This window comes from Maniola jurtina, chromosome 10 (assembly GCF_905333055.1).
Source record: "Maniola jurtina chromosome 10, ilManJurt1.1, whole genome shotgun sequence".
Lineage (NCBI taxonomy): Eukaryota > Metazoa > Arthropoda > Insecta > Lepidoptera > Nymphalidae > Maniola > Maniola jurtina.
The window spans coordinates 10,104,450-10,123,108 of record NC_060038.1 but is presented as its reverse complement, the minus strand read 5'-3'; the positions used below and the strand labels follow the sequence as shown (position 1 = coordinate 10,123,108).

Here is an 18,659-nt window from a genome sequence, read left to right as displayed (position 1 = left end):
TTATGCAATCCAGTAGGTAGCTACAATAATTATTGTAACAAATAATTACACGATGTTTACCTGAAACAGAAAATATTCAATTAAAAGAAGAAAATAATTAAAACTCAGCGATGCGTTTTTACAGTTTTACAATTAAATTTTTACAGTAACATTTTTGACGGGTTAATATTCAAATGAAGCAACATCACTAGATGACGCCAGTTTATTGTAATGGTGGGTCAAGCTTACAATAAACATTTAAATGTATCATACGAGTACATTTACAGTACTTAATTGCTTATTTAACATCTGGTTTTAATGAATGGGGTGTCTATGAATCTTTTTTATAGGTATGTTTGTGTTTGTATAAATAGTTAGTACGTAGGTAGGTATACCTCATAGTTATAGTTTTGCCATAATTAAGTTGATTTCAAACTACGGAATATAAAATAATATATTTCCGTAGTTTGAAGGCAACTTTAGGTATTATATTTTAACAGTCACAAAATCTCAAAATCAAAAACAAAATATTTTTTATTCAATTAAACTTTTATAACTAATTAAGTAGGTAGGTACTTTTGAATCGTCTATGCATCTATCTACCGATGGCTCAGAATATCTTTCCTACCGAGAAGAACTAGCAAGAAACTCGGCGATTGCTCTTTTCAAAGAAGTTTGCAAATGAGCCGTTATGTTAAATATTTTCCCAAATAAATTAATAAAGCAGATGTTGGGTGCAGTGAATCTGTCGCCTGAGTATAAGATATAAATAGGTTCACTTTAAGTGGCAAAGCGCCGACGACGCGGGCCCTTCGCTCTTCTGATAAGATCGCATTAGGGGCTCCCAGGAAAAATACCGACCGCTACTGGTATTCGTCATATTGACGATTATTTGGCTGAGGGACTTTATTTGTACATGTAGGACTCATATCTCTGTGAAAGCTTTAAGCTCCAGCTATTTACTTAAGTGAGTTTTAAGCAATACCTACTTAAGTAGAGACGATTACTTCGAATAAAACGTGAACAAAAATACAGCAAAATCAAAAGCATTGATCAAGCATACCTACTTGATCAATGCTTTTGATTTCACATGCACGTCATGACAGGATGGCAATCTCAACCGCGACGCGCAGCCAGTTGAGTCCCTATTTATGAGAAACTAGTCGGGCTTCCGTCAACTAGATATGTACCTAAGTACCTATAGCCGTAACAATCCATTAAAGTTGGTGAGATGTAAAATTTTATACCAAGCACACTGTACACAAAGAGTCATACAAGATTTGATGGAAATGTTTGTGTGCCAAACGCAAACGAATTACTGACGAACCATGTTCGCTGGAGTTCGCTGCTAGATGTGTAATCCGCTTAAATGTTCTTAATGAAACAAAAACATAAAACTAAATTGCGCGAACAAATTAATCGTGTAGGTGATCAGGACAAAATATTCTTATCTCTTCAATTGATCAGACATTTCAGACAGCTCATGGAGGTGGTGCATTCGCTTTGATCAAGATAGTATTACACTTAAGTGATGTAAAAACACTAATTACAAACGAACAAGAGAGAAAATTAAAAATAATATAATTGCTATTTTACATTAACTCAGTTTATTATAATTTTCTTAATGGCGTAGTGTGGGAACACTAATCTTTGAGAACTTTGAAACGCAAATAAGAGGCTGCAACGGCAGTTTTATTGCAACTCTTTAAAAATGATTTATTTACTGACGATTTTATTACCGCATTATTCTAATGAAACTTAATACCGTATAATGCACCCACAAAGAATTGGAGCAAGCTGTTTGAGAATTTTGGTAATCTACTGATTTTAACTTGCTAAGAATATATACCTAATTAAATTCAGTTTAGTCAGCCTCTCGTATATCTACTTAGGTATTTATAAGTACCTACCTACCTACTTACATATGAAAGTTTAAATTCTTTAATCGACATCTCAACTTAAGATTTTGTATGAAGGTTTTTCTCTGTACCATAGACTACACTAAGAAATGATTCCAAAAATTCCATCCTAGCTAAGCTCGGGAGGGTATATAAAGAAGTACTAAGTATATACCTACCTAGAGAAGAAAAAACCTCCTAGTAGATACACGTGGAGGTAGGTAAAGTGGGTGGGCGGGTGGTGCAAACTCCACGTGGCGTAAAGATTTTTCTTGCTAATAATAGCAAAATATCAAACTGCTCACCGAAAAAAATAGACCCATCTTAGACCACATCATCACTTTCCATTAGGTGTGATTGTGGTCAAGCGCTTACCTATATAGTGAATAAAAAAAAATGAATATTATTCTACCTATAAGTAACATTCAGCTAAGTGGCAACCTGCATGCCTGCAAGCCTGGAAGTTCTCCATAATGTTTTCAAAAGTCTGCCAATCCGTACCTACCTATTTGGCCAGGCAGAGGGTAAACTATTAGCTTATTGCATTCTGAGAAGAGACCCTGTACTTACATAGTGGGTCGGCGATAGGTTGATGAATGATGATAATAGAATAGAATAGATTTTTATTCAAGTAGACTTTTACAAGTGCTTTTGAATCGTCAAAATAATTTACCACTGGTTCGGAATACCTGCATTCCTAATGATGAAGTAGTAACCTGAAATTAAATTTCTTTTTAATTAACCAGTTATTTTATTTCTTTATTTTTCATGTACCAAAATTGTTACTTATTTATTTATTTTTATCATAGAGGTTGAAGTTTGTAGAGTTTATTTATATGAGGAAGCTACTTTATCGAGATTCGAGATCTATAAACACGTATCCGTTATTTATAAGTTGTAATGCAGAAGGTAAGTGATATAAAGATAAAAGCCATATAAATTAAAAAATAATAAATAGCAAAATTAAATGTCCGGTAAACAGATAGTGCGGCCATAGATAAGAGTAAGTTGTGTGGAGTAATTAAATTGCTAATGTGAAGAGCCATTATTTAATAAGTAAGTGATCGCTGCAACAGCGTTGCCAGAATGTTACTTTTGTAACATTTTACGTTACTTTTGACCCCCTCATGTTTCCTCCATGTTACACGACTCAAAATGTTACTTTACGTTACTTTTAGGACTTCATAAAAATATTCAAATTTTTCCCAGCAAACCAAAAATAATCGTGAAACGGAACGCATCCAAAACAGTTTTTGTTTGTATTTGTTAGTTTATTTCACTTTCTCTAAGTTATTGGTCTAAGTTCACTTTGTTTTGAAATTTTTACTCTGTGATTAAAAAAGTTTTTTGTTTGTTTTTCTCTGTGACTGAACTTTGTTTTGGATAATAAAGTTATTCGTTGCGGGGTAGTGATATTGTAGTTATGTATCTAAGTACAAAAAAAAATTGTATCTTTATTTCGTCAAAATTCGAAAGTGATTGGTTTGTTCGTTATCCTTATCGACTGTGTATATGTGTTGCTAACACTACTTGCTTGGTAAGTAAATGTTGTATACAATGTAGTTTTAAGTAAATAAGTAGTTAAGTAGTTAACTAATTAGGGAATCAGTAATGCAAAAACAAAGTCATAGTATTTGCAACTGAAAGCAGTTCGTTTTTGTATTGACTGTCATCTTATTATTAAGTCACATTAGTTTCCAGAAGTTCATTTAGCTATTTACTACTTAGTTATTGTTGTAGGTAACTTCGGTTTTCTTTACAGGAATGAGAGCGAGCTGAGTAGATACCGGCCGGCGTAACTTAAAATTTGAGTTTTGCTATCGAATCTATCGATCTATTTGCTGAGACCAAGGTAAGTAGTTAGGTACCTACCTAGTATTGTTCAGTTAACAAAACGAATTTGAAATTCCCGCGTAATTTTCTTCACTGCGTACCTACCTAGTGCGTTTTTTTTATTCTCTCGGCTGGCTTTACAAAGATTAGCCAATGTCAAGTTTGTAGATATTTTCAAGTTAGGGAAACTATATAGTTAAGTAAGGACTTCGTCTGTGCCGGCGCTCGCCGACATACGCACGGCGCCCCTTTAGAGCGCTTCCCAGTTAGTTCCAGCATGGTTCTAGCACCAAAAACGCCAGTGAAACACAAAAACCAGCCACTTTAAACAAAAAAAAAAAACGCTCCAAAAAGGCACCACACGCGCGCCATGAAATGCTACACAGACAAAGTCCACCTAGCGCGTAGCCCTCAAACTCAAACAGTCCTGTGTTGCCAGATCGCCCGATATAAGACGATTTTAATCTTTTTAACCCCCGATCCAAAAAGAGGGGTGTTATAAGTTTGACGTGTGTATCTGTGTATCTGTCTATGGCATCGTAGCTCTCAAACTAATGAACCGATTTTAATTTAGTTTTTTTGTTTGAAAGGTGGCTTGATGGAGAGTGTTCTTAGCTATAATCAAAGACAATCGGTTCAGCCGTTTGAAAGTTATCAGCTCTTTTCTAGTTAATGTAACCTTCACTTGTTGGGGTGATATAAATTTTTAATTTACACTTGTAATAAAAATTGATTACCTAACAAAATAAGTTATAGCTATTCAAAGACATTTTTAGATCCGTTGGTATATTATTATTTTACTTATTGATTTGTTTTTCTTTTTCAGGATCAGCAGTCAATTTATTCAATCAACAATTATTATTACGATTCTTTTTAAGCTTAACTAATGGGACAAGAAAACTGTTTAAATTTTTGTATAATAAAGTGCCATATTAACCTGTGTACCTTATTACTTTTATTTTCCACGAAAAATAAGGAAATGTTACTTTTTTCGTGAAAATGTTACATTTTGAGATGTCTCGTGTTACAATTGACTATCTGCCACTGGCAACACTGCGCTGCAATGATATTATGTTTCTTGACCGCCCACTTCCTATCTTTGGCTTAAGTAAGCAGTGAGCACCTGTTTATAATCAAACTTCTGCATACTGAATCACTTATATTTATGTACTTAATAAAGATTACCGCTTGTTAGGTGAACGCACGTATATTTTCGCACCGTACGCATAAACTGCAGCCTTAGTACGAGTTAAGTCCAATTCGACAACGTCAATAGATTTCGAGTAACCACGAACTATGGCATCCAGATAAAATGCCTACATCTTAACCACGTGAACGTCAAGATGGCTGGACCATGAGAGAATTTGGAAGTTTAAGCCATCCCAAGGTTTAGTACCTATTTGGTACTTCCAAAACTTCCAAATTCTCTCATGGTCCAGCCATTCTGTCGTTCACTTAAACCACCCAGCCAGTGGCGCAGAAACTGAGAAATAAATATCGTAGAACGACCTAAAAACTTTACTTAAGTGATTTTAGGTCATAGTGTTTTGACATTCAAAATCTATCAAATTTCTCCAAATAAGCGAACTTGTGCAAAAGATTAATACTAAAATCCAATAGTTAATTTTGAAATGAATCCTGATTAAATGATCAAATTCGGCAACGACAGCGATGTGTTGAAAGAAATGCAGTGTATTTTACTCGTATAATAGTATGGTAACAGTGATTAGTGAGTTCACTTAACTAACCTTTCTTAGTAGTTAAATACAAATTCTGGTTATAAATAAAAATATTTTATAGTATACAAATGGTCGAAGTTCGATAGGATTTAATATAAAGAATTCAAAAATGCGTACGTCAAGTAGGCACATTATGCAAGGTTTTCAGGACTACCATTACATGAAACGCGTATACCTACGGTGCGGTAAATTAATATGCGATCAACTTTATCTTTATATATTCGTAGGATATAATTTAAAAATGCAAAGAAAGGAAGTGTACAAGATAGTAAAAATAAGAATTATTATATTATATTTACATTTCCATTTAAATAAACTTTCTTTTTATAATGCAAAAAGAGCTTTTTTGCGTAGAAAGCGTTGAGCGGAAGCGACGCGGCGGACGGAAATTTGTTTTATATGAAATCGTGGACAGGACATGTGAACGAAGTAATATTAAAAACAAACTAACATAAAGCCATCTTGGTAAAAGGAATATTGCATTATCCTTCCTTATCTAAGTTTTTTTCACGGCAATACCTATTGTTATTTAGTAAACGTTATTGTAGGATAATAAACAATTTTCTGGATTTTATACTACGCCAATGTAAGCTTTAATTGGACGTTTTTCCTAAAAAACATTCCAACCCAAAATTAGGATAATTATGTGCAACTTATTATAGTAGTATATGTACTATGATATATTTTTTAACATCTGTCAATAACTAGCCAGTCTAAAGATCTTCGAGAAACGGCGTCGTGAAGTGCGTACTTAATTTTTTTTTTTTAATAACAGAAGAGAAATCTACTATGTAGGTACTAGGTACCTAGGTATATAAATATATCCTTAGAATAATTATTATCATAAGTCAATGTACCTATGTAGGTACCTACATATATCTAAAAAAAAAAGCTACATGGGTTTCGTTCGTACTAAGTAATATTAATCACAATGTTGACCCCTCAAAATCAGTACAAAACCTTCTTTAATAGAGGATTCTCATCACAAACCGTTCGATTCAGAGGTCTAATCCGTAGGCGTTAAATCCACTAATACATTTCAGGCCAGGTGTCGACATCGCGCAAAAATCAGAGCGAACTACCGCCCCGCATAGTAATCAGGCAACGTTTATACAGAGCGTTTGCTCACTTTTAGCTCGCTTTTTCACGTTGTAACTGGATAACAAAAATATAATAAAGCTAATTCTTCACTATGGGATATGTATTATATTACAGTCCGGACAAAATAGACATTCAAGGTTACAATAATTCACATAGAGCTAAAAATTGGTACGAATGTTGGGAATACTAATATAAACTAACTGTGAATAATCCCTATCGATGTCACATTTGCCAAATATATATATATTCCAGGTCAAAGTTCACTAAAATGGATGTATTGCTAAACGGTAAGTTTCATCATAAAATATGCTAGACAAAAATTGTAGAACATATAATTATCTACAAAAATTGTTCTTACATTTTTTCTAAGTATCACCATTCCTGAGATATCGCGATTCTAAAATTTGAAGGCAATTTGAAGGAAAACTTTTTCTGATTTAATAAAACGCAAACAAATGTTAGTTATATTAATGTAAGTTAGCGTATCAACAATTCATGTTGATAAAATAACTTGTGTGATATTGATTACTATCAGCGGGGGTGATATTAATAGCTGCAAAAAGCAGCATTAACGCGTCGCTGATCACTTATATGGCTCTGAAATCCGGTCCGGAGGTGATCATGCGTCGAGCAAAAACTTACGACGGCATTTTGAAACGACCTAGAGTGGACTGTAAGGAGATTGCTAACATTCGCACCGCATTCTACTAAGTATAGATAATAATTAATTGTAGTTACAATGTAACGTGTAATTTAAATTTCTTATAGAAATGACTTATGAGGTATGTCTTTTTGTATCTCGTAGTACCTACTATTTTACATATGAATATCAGCTATGAGTTACGCGACAACCAACTGTTGGGAGTTTTTTCGCGTCAGTCGTCACTCCAGTTGTGCGTATGAGACATCGTGTAGTCCCGTTGTCCCCGTTAGCCGTGTCCTTGTTAACGGGGACAGTGGGAATTCAATAAAATTATTACAAACTTATCCCGTTTTTCCCGTTCTCTGTCCCGCTTAACGGGGACAACGGTATTTGAATAAAATTATTGAAAATCAATCCCGTTGTCCCCGTTCTTTATTGACTCACGGAAATTCATCTTTATCACTATTGAGGGATTAGTCCTAGTCAAGTGGTTAAGAGTTAAGACTTTGACTTTGACTTTCTCCTGTTCGGGAGGTCGGGGGCAGGGTATGCACGTACTTAAGTAAGTAGGTATCTCTAATTTTAATGTGTTATATGTGCGTTTTAAGCATCTAAAATATAGGTATCACTTGCTATAATGTTGAAGGAAAAGATCCTGTGTAAACGTGCATGCCTGATAGTGTGTATAATACATATGTGTGCATAATTTTCTTAAATGGTGGGCTATGTGGCCACCAAACCCTTCCCATTCTAAGAGGAGACGGCCGTTCTCAGTACCTAGTGAGCTGGCAATGAGTTGATGATAATGGCTGTTTATGGTTATTATAGTGATATTAAGAGGAATATTAACTCCTGATGCATTAATGGTACTTTTAATAATAAATAGGTAGAGTTAACGACATAACGAATTTTATGAAGAAACAATTCGACTTAAAAATGTTTCACAGTTCTTATTATCTCAATGTACCTATTTCACTATTAAATCAAATGAGGCTGTTAAAATATAAGCGTAATGATTTAATTAAAAGAGAATTTATAAAGACATTAACCGGATGAGCTACATAAACTTCATCATAAACGTCTTGATTGCTACACAGCATCCATACTTTAGATGATGAATAGATAGATTATTTCATTATAATTAAGGCTGTGAACACACTAAAGAAAAGTAAATATAGGTAAATAGATAGATATAAAGAAAGAATAGAGATTTTTTATTCAAATAAAATTTTACAAGTGCTTTTGAATCGCCATTGAATCTACTACTGGTACGGAATGCTTTTCCTGCTGAAAAAAACCAGTAAGAAACTCGGCGGTTGCTCTTGTCAAATATTCACTTTACAATACCTATCAGAGGCTCACGCATTGCTGAAGAGAGCTACAAGTGAAATCCACGTGCTTTTATCATTTACATAATCTTTGATAATGTACCTAATAACTATACTTTTTTCAGGAGCACACTTTAATCAAACGTAAACTGCTGAAAATAATGCATAATATAGGTACGTCGTCTATGTTTCGAACTACATAGAATCAAGCAATGGCGGATACTGCACGATAGGAAAGCTTCGTGGAAAGCTTAGGGCGGCGTTAAAAGCCATTAGAGAACGTCGATCAGGCATTGCATCGAAACCTTTGCACCTTTCTTACCTGTCTTCCGCTACACATAGGTCACATGTATCTAACAGTACCTAATGTAATTACAATTTAAAAAAATTAAAAAGACGACTTCCTGCCATATTGAATTTTTTTCAAAAAATTGTAACCAGTGTCACTCGGAATGATGTAAGAATTCGATACCGCGATACCGGATACATCTTAATCTATTCAGGCATTAAAATTACGGTGGAATAAAGAAACCGGCATACCTACATGAACCTCAAAAACAATACGTAGGTATAGGTACCTAAATGTACACTTTGTTTTTGGCAAGTCGTGTAAATTAAGTAGATAAAAATGTTATCTACATCATTTAAAGAAAATCTAGGTTCACATCGAATACCTAGTTGTAACTTGTAATGGGTACAATAATCCGATATATAATATCACTCGTGGATGCAGCGTAAGGTACCTGAGCTGATAAGCACCTACGCTCCGCATACTCCAGTGTGATAGGAGCCTTAAGATAGTCGGCGTGCCCTACAACAAGAATCTCTGTAGTTGCAGTCACGCGATGTAAGAAGACACGAAACTGTTGTCTACAAAGATGTGCTTGATACGAGCTGGCTTTGCTTAATTGGCTCCTCTATACTATCTTCTGTGTTTATACATAACAGATATACCCAGATGGAGTTCGATGTTTCCTTGCTTTATAGCAACTTTGTTGATCTCTCCCTGCTTAGATACATGAAAATAGCGGTTTTCTGCGATTTCGTCGTGACTGAGGCTTTCTAAAGTTGGAATATCCCAAAATTCTTTCTAAGTCAAAAGTCTACGTTATAGAAAGAATATCCATTCAAAATTCCAAATTTCTAGATCTAGTGGTTCGAGCTCTAGGTATGTTAATATTTCAGTCAGCAGTTTCTTTGCAATGTGAGTAATTAAATAAAAATTAAAATAAATTAAATTAAAAGTGAACCTCATCGAAACCAGCGCAGCGTGGTTTTATTATCTGAACAAAAAGATTAAATTAAGCAAAAATCTGATTTTACTTCTGAATGAGAAAAATAATTGCTGGCGCTACTTAGGTACTTACTTAGTATCTGGTCAGAATAAAAATGATCTAATAAATAGAGCTAACAAATGACTACAAAAAATGGTAATAAATCTCATATCGTAATATCCTTATCAACAAAATGCTTATCTTGACAAATAACTTACCAGAGAAACCTTTAAAAATACCAAGTGACTAGCCAGAATATTTTAATTAGGTAAAGTATTTTAGGTAGGCTTTGATTGAGGATATCAAACGTGATCGAATGACTCACTGACTCAATTTTAAAGTCGTTATAGGAGTGGCCTTGTGCAAAATGCGAAAAATGAAACTGTTTTAATATGACGATTGAGTTTACCTCTCTTAATTTTTTAAGGAAACCTTTTCGTTCTTCTTTTATCATTTTAAATGTGAATGGTATAACCGGCATTTAAACAATTTTAATTTAGTAGAAGAAAGGAAACTGTTAGACAGCAAATTATAGGATCAAAATGTTAGAAACCTGATTAGAGTTGGACAAAATAATGTGAAAATTTGTGGTTAGACCACAGAAAATGTGAGATCTGGGAACTTCATATTGAAATGATAAAAAATTAAAGTAATCAATAAATACTATGTACTTACCTAATTAACTAATCACACTAATATTATAAAGGCGAAAGTTTGTGTGTATGTTCATTACTCTTTCACGTAAAAACTACTGGACAGATTTGACTGAAATTTGGAATGGATATAAATAATACTCTGGATAAACTCATGAGCTACTTTTTATCCCGGAAAATCAACGAGTTTCTATGGGATTCTTAAAAAACCTATATCCACGTGTACAAAGTCGCGGGCATAATAAAAAATAGCCCTAAAACGTAACAACAGGAAAATTATATTATTCAAAATAATCATTTAACACTTTTGGACACGTTTATTGCCAAAAAAGTAACCATTGTTTAGCTATAAATCAGTGTGTTAAAAACGAACGCGGCGATTCCCTTCGAGTGTGTTACGAGGTGCTCGTAAAATTCGTCTTTACGACTCACTTACGAGCCCAACAAGCAATTCTCACAACCCGTACTACTAACCTAATTGGTATAATGAAATTATAGTAGCAATAAACTGGGAGTCGGTAACCGATACCCTATACCAGATTTAATACAGAATTTTATTTAAAAAAATCTTTTACTCAAGCTTCTATCACAGCAAAATCTTAAAAATAGTATCTTTTACTTTTATGGAATATTGTTGAGCGAATATAAATTCATCTTTTACTCTATGGATCAGTAAACTATTTTTTGTCTCTTCATCTGCATAACATAAGATTGTCCTAGCTTATTATTTTATTAGGGTTGCAAACAAAATGCAATTGCTAAATTTTAGAAAATGCTGAAATTATAAATTGTAATAATTGAATCCGTATATTTTGAATAAAGTTTTCTATTTAAATTCATGAGTGTTTTATTAAATTCTTCATTACCCTATTTACAAAGGGTAAATTATATTTTAAAAAAATGTTTCCAATTAACTGCTAGCCTTATCCTAAAGGTGACCAGCTCTCCTACATTCGATAGATTTATAATCGCTCCAAGGTAACGTCACTTTGGCAGCTAAACTTTTTTGTAGTTCCAGACTTTCCGGTTTTAACGGCATAGTTTTGAATTGACGATTTTATAACTTATGCTTCCATCGAATAAAGTAATTAGATATCTAGTTTTATTATGTTATTTGGACACTAGTAGAATAAATTATTAGATATACCTACCTAATGCTATTTACATTCGCAGAATATTATTCTTTCTGTTTCCTTAATTAAATTTTTGTTACAGTTAGTTACTTAGCATGTTTTCAAGCAGTCTATAAAACAAATTATATGTGAGTAAAGTTAACTAACTACAGCTCTAAAAAGCTTTAAATTATGCACTTTTACAGCGCAATAAAAAAGTACAAATTAATTGCTTTCTTCTTGTGATTTTTGGTCCGATATCAAAAAGGTACCTAAATAGTTGCTGTAAAAATAATTCATTATTCCCGTTTATATTTTCCTTTTAACAACACGTGTCTTGAGATTGGTAAGGTTGGTAGTTGGTAAGAAGGTAAGGTTAGGAACTAATCCACATCCATTAAGGATAAAACAGTCATGCAATATATCCTGTAAAAGCTGAAGTTGATAATAATATGGGACAAAATGCAGTGTTTCCAGCAGCCCAAACACAATCAATGCGACATAGCTTTCTCCCGGTTTTCTCAATGCTTTTTCATTGCAGGAATCGCGAAAAAGCTTCACAGCAATGATTCTGCTTGGGCTGCTGGGCCGTAGGTATACTTTTTTCAATTGCAATTTTCCGCTGGTGCAGTGTTCATATTTGCGCCGGCCGTGCAATATCATTTTTATGCTTTTGCATCGCTCACTGCCGTGCGTAAATTCAAAATGCCTGATTCTGGCGTCCACCAGTATTTTAATTACTCGTTTTGGGAATGATTTATTTCACACTCAGACGCAAATGGCACTAGCTGTTGGTGATTTCAATGTTTTCGTAGCTTTTAAACAGTTTGTACATAAAAAGGTGAAGTTTTATCATTATGTTTTTGTTTTTTTGTGGCCTACCAATTTAAATACGACCTTGATAATCACGTTTAGTTTAGCTAAATTACTCTACTATGTTTCACTAGGCGTCTCTCCAAAATTTTCTACCTGCCTATACCTAAGTACAAGTACAGTGCAACAAATTAGTTTTGATTTGAAAAATATCGGAGTGAGGCACACAATTTTACTTTAGAATATCAGCTTAGAATAATATTATTCTAAGATCAGCTTCTAAACATTTAGCCGGCGTTGATTTACCATCTCTTTCTGCATCGTATTTCCCACTGCTGAGGGTCGTGACCTCATTCCATTAATCACATAATGGTAGGATTTTCTTGATATAATAATGAAATGGGTTCCCAGATCCTTCCGCTTTATTCTTAGAGTCAAATGATAAGCTGCTCGAATTATTGAAAAACATTTATTTTAGCCAGTATTTTTTCTCTACAGGGATACTTCGACCGAGTCTAATTGAGACCCTTGGGGGCTTACGCGAAGCTGCCTACTTATCGTTCGCTCAAATATAAAATCCGTTTAAAATAATTATTTCGACATTCTTATTAAGTTAACGAATGCGCAGTTTGGTAACGCCGGAGCGGAAATCGGACGGGAAAATAAAAATTAGATGGTACAAGACTCAAGAACGAGGTCACGGCTCCACACTTGTCAACGATTGCTACATAACATTTATGGAGGCTGAGAACTATGGAGCGTACCTACTTTGAGTTCGCTCAGAACTAAGAGATACTAAGAGCTAGCTAGAACAATTCAGTTTCATTTATGTAAGATACATAAATCTAGCTCATTTTAACTCTATGTAAAGTCTAAGCAAAGTCTATACCAAAGTAGATACTACGCTTCATAAGATCTGTCTCAATTGCTTGTAGATGCCTACGACTTTGCTCTCATAACGAAAATTAGGTGAGTAGGTACCTACTTCAGCTGTTTTTCGTTCATACACAGTACTCACACTGAAGCGTGAAAGCACACACATAAATACTTACACACACTCATCCACGCACCCACACGTGCGTAACACATTCGTCTACACTGACACACACATACCAACCCACTTCATATGCAAAGAGACTTACATATTAAACTGTTTTCTTACTTTTACAATCTTTAAAACATCAGAATTGCATGATAGCTCCATTGATTTATATTAGTTAAGGAAAAAATTTAAACGAATCTTTCAATTGTTAGTAACGTAGTAAGTTGATTCTTTTGCTTTTCGTATCTACTGTAGGTACTTTTTTTTGTAATGCCTAGACATTTAGGTAATGGATTAAAAAATACCATCTTGCTAGAGAAATACCTACTTAATTATTTATGTTTGGTATGAACTTGTCTACCAGTTAGACTGGTATTGAAATTATAGGTATAATATTATACTGTCTATTGAATTTAATAGCCTTGCTTATATTTTAATATCCGATTAAAATTTAATTGAATTTGATAATAAATTAAAAATAGATCAAATCTTTAATGGGATTTTAACCTTCGCTTATTCTAATTTATAACGGAAACTCGGTGATTAACATTTTATGAGGAGTTCCGTTATAAAGAACATCTTTTTGGTTTGTATGCAATAAAAAGTTGGCATAAGGCTATAAATAATGGATAACATTAATAGAGACATTTATTTTGATGCATTGATTAGCAACAAGTGTATAAATTAAAAATTTATAACACCCCCGACAAGTGAAGGTTACAGTAATAACTAGAAAAGAGCTGATAACTTTCAAACGGCTGAACCGATTTTCTTGGATTAATGCAACACTCTCGATCAAGCCAGCTTACAAACAAAAAAAACTAAATTAAAATCGGTTCATTAGTTTAGGAACTACGATGCCACAGACAGATACACAGATACACACGTCAAACTTATAACACCCCTCTTATTTGGTCGGGGGTTAAAAACAAACATTATGGATTTTGGATGATTCTTTTAATAACATGCTTGCACCGATGTAAGTATACATCCTTGGCTCTAGTAAGCAGCGACAAAAAGGTTGATGTCCCATGATAGAAGTCAACAGTTATCGAGAAACACAGGACTGAGTTCAGAAATTCAGAAAAGTTCGTTTCTCTGGAATTTAAGCAAGAGAGACATCGAATCTAAAATTGGCATACTTAATATTGATTAAAGCACCAAAACAAGTTCATATCAACTAAGCTTTGAATGCAAGCGGGTAGTCGTCATCGTCAACCAAGACGTCAACTGCTGTATATAGTTCCTTGTAGGACTAAAGGTCATAAGCTCATTAAACCACTCGGCACCCGACCCGTAGGTACCTCGGTTAGTAGTACTTAGGTATATATTTTATGGACTTCTATATGGGCATACGCTCACTACATCAACTCCGTAACGTCAGCCTTAGTAGGAGTTGATATATAGAGCGTATGTCCATTTAGCTACTAACCGCGAGAGTCGAAGCGGTGCAGGTCGGATGCAAGCCGGGTGGCTCTAAGGAGACTTTTGCGTTGCCTGAATCCAGCGGATCCCTGCGCGTCCTGCGATAGCCAATGCTGCGCTTTCCATTGGGAAAACGCTATTGTAGCACCTTGGGGCCCCAACGGCTATCTGTTCTTCGAATTATGGGTTACTATGGGGAACTAGCGGGTGGCTGCGCTTATCAAGTTCACAATACCACTCGCTTTCACTTGCCACCCCGACGACAATATTGCGAACATCAACACAATATCTTGTAAGAAAAAGTCTTGCGCAAGCTCATTCACGGTAAACTTATTGTTACCTTTTCAGAGACATTGGATAACAATGCCTCACACTAACGGTGCAACGGTGCCTCTCGTTTCTTTTATAAAAACTAGGCTAGCTTCATTTCCTTTGTGATTTCCTGAACAATGACCGAATATGATTTAGTGCCTTTTTGTTCCACATGCAAAACGCGTTCCGTCTCTTGGTTTTTTAGCGCGTCAAAACGCTGCAATAAGCACGCTTTGGTCACTTTGTGGGGTAAAAAAGAAATTGTTTCAACGAAAACTGTACTTAATGCAAGTTTTTTAATTATCTCAGTACGTATTGTTGTAGCTATGTTGCAAGGGAACACCCGCAGAGTTTTGTTCTGATGAGTAAAAAAATGTTATACATGTGTGCTTTTAACTTAGTCCTTTTTAAGGCATGTTTCTTCTTTATCTGTAGCCAATGATATTATGTAAAAAATCATTTTTTTATGGACGTATGAGAGTTTTTATTGAACCCATATACTTTTGGATTCTAAATGGCATGTACCGGAACGCTAAATCGCATTGCGGCATGGCTTTGCCAGTAGGGTGGTAACTAGCCACGGCCATGCCTCCCACCAAACCAGACCAGAAATTTAGAAATTATGAAATTCCAAACCCCTGCAAGGAATCGAAACCGGGACCTCCCACTAAAAAGACCACAGCGCTTACCAGCGCCAGGGAGGCCATCAAAATAATAATGATGATGATGGGGTAGAGATTTTGAATTTTTCGTGGGTACCTACCGAGTAGTTTCATAATACGGAGGGAAATTAACGGGACACGAGAGTAAATAAATATTTTAATTTTATTTATCATCAAGCCAAGATAAGATTTTCCCTTGTAATGAAAATTCCCATGCGCTTAGAAGCGTCCCTAATGCAACATTAAGCTGCAAATTAGGTAATGTATATGTGAGAATGTTTACATTGACGTTGTTAGCTTTTTTGTTTACGGAGATACTTAACTTATTTATGGCCACTTAAATGAACCTATGCCTACCTACTCGCTTTTATATATTGTCATAGAAAGAGTCAGTTGGCTTCTTGCCCTTCTTCTCAGTAGAATGTGCTTTCCAAACCGGTGGTAGAGTCCTCATATACATATTGTCATAATATGTAGCACAAGTTATCCGATGTGAAATAAGTAAATAAGTATGTACATTTCAGATCATTTCATTTCGATATCAATTTTTCTTGGCTGACTTAAAAGATACACAAACACAATAAAATTCTCTCTCTATATCCGTTGTAATATAGAACTTTTAGAAGAAACACGAAGCTTTTGACATGTTCTCGGAGCTTTGACGCAATCAGCTCTATGAACTACGCTTAGACTTTTGGGACCGACGACGCATAGTAGACAATGAATGTTGTGGAGCCGAGTCTTATTGATAAATACTCAGCTTTATGCACTTTGGCATACCGTATAACTTGCCTAGTATAATACAAATAAGATAAGGAGCAGGAGCATCTTTATGTCAAAGGAAATAAGACTTAGTTTAATTTGTTGTCTGAAAGACGTTGCGTCTCGGCTCTATGTGCGTTGCACCTTGAATTTTTATATTCCACTTGGTTATTTTGTTAGTTCACGGTAAAAACGTACTATGTTTCTGTGAGAAGCGATTTATTTTCTTTTTCAGTCACCTAGAGGCAAATAGATAACTTCCTACATGGAAATGGAAACACTTAGTCATTCTAATCATGTACCTATTAAATTAGGTAATATTCGCGCACAAATTAGGTAGGATAAGTAGTTGTTAAATATCTACCTACTTATTCATGAGTGATTTATTGAAGGAAACGCATTGGTGACTAAAGTTTAAACAAACAGCCTTATGAACTTTATTTGACTTGGAATTAATGGTTTCTGTACTCGTATTTGTATTAATATGATCGTTTGTTTAAAGTATTGTAGGCATTTACAAACAAATAGCAACGCATTGCATTCATCAGGTCTTAGGCACTGCTACATTTCATTGGTAGGTATATTCAAAACAATCGCGAGGCGTTCGATTTACGTTCGGCATTCGTTCGTTCTAAATTTACATTGTTAGGGGCGACACAAACAATTTGTGGATTGCGAGCAGCAAAGTCTTGTCGCCCGGCACTCGAAAAGTGATTTAGGAGACTACTATAATACCTAAATCATTCACCCGTTGTCGAGTCTCGACAACAATCATCTTTCGACAGCCGCCAACGTCAGCAAAAATAGGTATCTATTTGTTGTTCTTGTTCTCATACCTATTTATTGTTTTATTTACTAGTAGTTCATCACAAATGTTTGGTTTATAATCAATTGTTACAGGATCCGTCATGATTGTGAGTTTCAGGTGGTCACACTTGAGAACTTACCTAAAATGATTCCAGTAATCTCTAAACGGTATGAAGAGCTCTATTGTTTCGGCGACTTAAACTACAATCACAATGAATTCATACAAAACTGACCCTGTATATTATTAAATGGTAATCTATAGCGTTATGTTACAATATTTCAAATATTTTGTACTTTAAAAAATACTAATCTCATCTCTCTACCGAGGATATACAATTTTGTACTAGAAAATTAAAAAGTCGTATAGAACTATGACCGGGGCCGGGGCCGGTGTCGGGAATCACTCGGTCTATGTAGTGGTCCAGGTAGGAGGAGGATTTGTCGAACTTATTCAGTTTCGTACGTGGTCGCGCGGCTCACAGCGCGAGCGTCGGCGGCGCGGCGGCTCGGGCGCGTGACATCGCGGCGGCGGGCGTCGGGCGGGACTGCTCCCGGCGAGCGGACTGCTGGGCGGGCGGCGCGTCGGCCGCGCGCGGCGCACTGCCGGCCGCCGCCGCGACGCCGCCCCGCCACCCCCGCACGCCAGGGACGCCTGACTCCAAATTCTTACCAAACTTTCTTGCCGGGATAGCATCTTCTCACGCCTTACACGCTTTCTTTTTGCTACAGCCCATTCCAAACTTTCTTTTTACCTACGTTTTGCTAGTTTGGACCACTTTAAATTTTCAGTTCTTCCATGTCTAATATCGTAGCGCCACCCGACTGAATATGTGTTAGGTACACGGAAATGCTTATTTCAAAACTGAAGATCTTATTTACCTGATGAAACTTGATAAAAAATTCTAACTTTCTTGCCGGGATAGCATCTTCTCACGCTTTACACGCTCTCTTTTTGCTACAGCCCATTCCAAACTTTTTCATACCTACCGTTTTACTAATTTGAACCACTTTGCATTTTCAGTTCTAGCAATCTGACTAAAATCTTATGCTACTAATGAAACTTGAGAAATTCTTGCCCACCTTTCTAGACGGGATAGCCTTTTCTCATGCCTTACCTACTTACATGGTTTCTTTTTGCTGCAATCCATTCCAAACTTTCTTCATGCCTTCTGTTTTGCTAGTTTGGACCACTTTGCATTTTCAAGTTTTCCCCACTAAGTACCTACTTAAAGTTAAGTGCCATATAATTACAGGTATGGTTACTTTAAATTATACA

The 18,659-nt window shown here is 35.3% G+C and overlaps 1 protein-coding gene across 4 annotated transcripts in view; it reads right to left on the bottom strand.

Moving 5' to 3' along the window:
• The window catches only part of LOC123868648 (homeotic protein antennapedia), a 283,074-nt gene that overhangs the window by 105,344 nt on the left and 159,071 nt on the right, over positions 1-18,659 (bottom strand). The window contains exon 1 of one of the 4 annotated variants that reach the window (XM_045911176.1): positions 17,524-17,903. The exons of the other annotated variants lie outside the window; for them this stretch is intronic. The gene's annotated coding sequence lies outside the window, so the exon portion shown is untranslated. Of the gene's footprint in view, positions 1-17,523; positions 17,904-18,659 lie in introns of those variants that run through there. 4 annotated transcript variants of the gene reach the window in all.